Source organism: Gossypium arboreum, chromosome 11 (genome assembly GCF_025698485.1).
Source record: "Gossypium arboreum isolate Shixiya-1 chromosome 11, ASM2569848v2, whole genome shotgun sequence".
In the NCBI taxonomy this organism is placed as follows: domain Eukaryota; kingdom Viridiplantae; phylum Streptophyta; class Magnoliopsida; order Malvales; family Malvaceae; genus Gossypium; species Gossypium arboreum.
This window is the reverse complement of record NC_069080.1, coordinates 26,598,392-26,601,219: the sequence shown is the minus strand read 5'-3', so window position 1 is coordinate 26,601,219 and position 2,828 is coordinate 26,598,392.

Below are 2,828 nucleotides of genomic sequence, written 5' to 3'. Positions count from 1 at the left end.
TCAGAGATCCATCAAATTTTCCTTTCATTCAACCGGGATTTCTTCCCTTTTTTATCAAATATATCAATATTTTATCAATTTTCATACAATGAACATTCAAATCATATTCACATCAATAACATGCATTTCAAGCATTTAAGAATATAATTCAAGTTATATGAACTTACCTCGATACTTGTTCGTATACACAAATCTACTGATCCCAAACTTTTTCTTTTCCTCGATCTAGCTTCGTATTCAAATTTTCTGGATCTAAATAAATAAATTTAATTATCAATTTAATACATTTCATGTTCATATGCAACATTCTCTATAATTCAACTATTATTTATAGTTCACTCAAAGCTGTCTACTTGAGTCATAGTCACTAACTTATTTTTATCTTGAGCTACAGAACTCCAAATTAGTATCAGCTAATTTTTCCTGAAACTAGACTCACATATACTCTTACCATAAAATTTTCAGGATTTTTGGTTTAGCCAATAAGTATAGTTTATTCTTTAAAGTCACCCATGTTCTGCTGTCTGACCCTTCTTCACTAAAAATTAATTATCTCTTCATACAGGATTCGGATGATGTTCCCGTTTGTTTTCCTTAAAAATAGATATAAATTTAAGACCCTAATTATTTTTATTCAATTTTTTATGATTTTTCAAAGTCAGAACAGGGGAACCCGAATTCATTCTGACATTGTCTCATAAAATTTATTATATCTCATGAGTTACAAATCCATTGCTTACACCGTTTCTTCTATAAGAAATTAGACTCAATAATATTTAATTCTATATTTTTTTCATCTTCTAATTCGATTTCTACAATTTATGGTGATTTTTAAAAGTTAGTCTACTACTGTTGTCCAAAACTGTTTTAGTTCAAGCTGTTTATTACCATTTTTCCCTTAAGCTTTTAATAAATAATAATTTCGTCCCTACTCAATTAGCCTCTTAATTGAGCTGATTTTTCTCAATTAACACTTTATTCTATCACTTTTAACTACCTTATAACCTTTGGGAATCAGAATTTCAGGACTAGACTTTAATTCCAAACATTTTCACAATTAGATCCTAAAAATCAATTTCTATTGAAATTACCTAATAATATCATATTATAAACAAATTAAAGCTTAAATTTCATTCTATTTCATCATAAACTTACAACACTAAACCATGGTGACTTTCAATTTCATCCATGAAATCAAAAACTAACGAATTTAATAGTAGGACCTAGTTGTAAAAGTCTTAAAAACACAAAAATTATAAGAAAAAGGCAAAGATTAACTCACTTGGTGCAAAAATTATGAAATACCAGCTTAAATAACCCCTCCTATGGTGTTTTGGCTGATGAGAATGAAGAAAAATAAAGAGAAATCTAGATATTTCCTATTTAGTCATATCTTTATTTAGTTAATTATGCAATATTCTAATTTTGCCCTTAAATCATCAATTTTCCTGCGGATTTCATGCCCTTGCCATCCAGCCCAAATAAATTTTGGGTCTAATTTCCTTTTAAATCCTTTCTCATTAGACACTTAAGCTATTTAATCATTCTAGCAACTTTTACACCTTTTCCAATTTAGTCCTTTTCATTTAATTACCTACCCAAACGTTAAAATTTTCTAAAGAAATTTTAATACCACATCACTAACATTTCATAAATATTTATAAAAATATTTTCGACTCGATTTTATGAGATCGAGATCTCGATACCTTGTTTTTACTCAATTTCTTCAATAATTTTTTTTTCTAACTAACCACTAAATCGGTAAAATTTTTCTACCGATATTTACATACAATTTTACTTTTATATTAATATTCATGCAATAATTTTTTTAAAATAATTTATCTTTAAATCCGATTTGTGGTTACGAAACCACTGTTCCGATAACTTTGAATTTAGGCCATTACATCCAAAAATATGGGATCCACTTGAAAGGGTCCACCAAGAATAATCTATATGTTAATGCGAGTCCATATATGCAAGATATGACTGTTTGTCAGGACTATCTTACGTGGATGATTTTGAAATAGAGGATTCGCTCTTAAGAATTCGCCTACATGTTATTTGTTTCTAAAAGTGGACCACTGTGAAGGGGTTATCTGTTATTGCGAGACTAAGGCAGGATATGATGATCAGCTAGATTTGTCTGTTTGATTAAGATGAGTTGATTTTATTTCTTAAATCGTAAATGGGGTTTTCCTTATGAATCTATCAGTATGTTTCGTAAAGCATGAATTCGCAGACTTGAGTTTGAAACAGGAATTTGTGAGGATATTAATATGAATCTGAGTCGTTAGGATAAGCAGCTAATAACAGTCTGCAATAGGGACTATTCGTCAAGATTGTCTTATCTGGTTATATGTATTTATTGATACAAGACACACTATGGGTATCATCTATAGGCTTTCTTTAGTTCGCAAGTAAGAATCTATAAAGATTTCCTTTCAAGGAAGTAGATGTATACGACTCTGCAAAGATAGCTAATGAAGATAGAATTCACAGAGATAATCCGCTAAGAGGTCAAAAGTTTATATTTACTCTGATATTACATTTGCGAAGTTTCATCAGTAGGAGATTTTTATAACAAGGCTATGTTTGTTGAATACAAAATCTTCTGTTTGCAATCGTCTGTAATAAACCAAAGGCAACCGAGTAAGATGAATTGTCCTCCAAGATGAGCAAGTAAATAAGCGATGGTGTTTTTTAGGATAATGTACCAAGTATAAGTGAGTTAGCTCGTGTGATGTAGATACTACGCCAAAGAGATTAGTGAACTGTCCTAGTACTAACAGTCAAGCTTTAATTCTAAATCATGAAGCACCAACTTAATA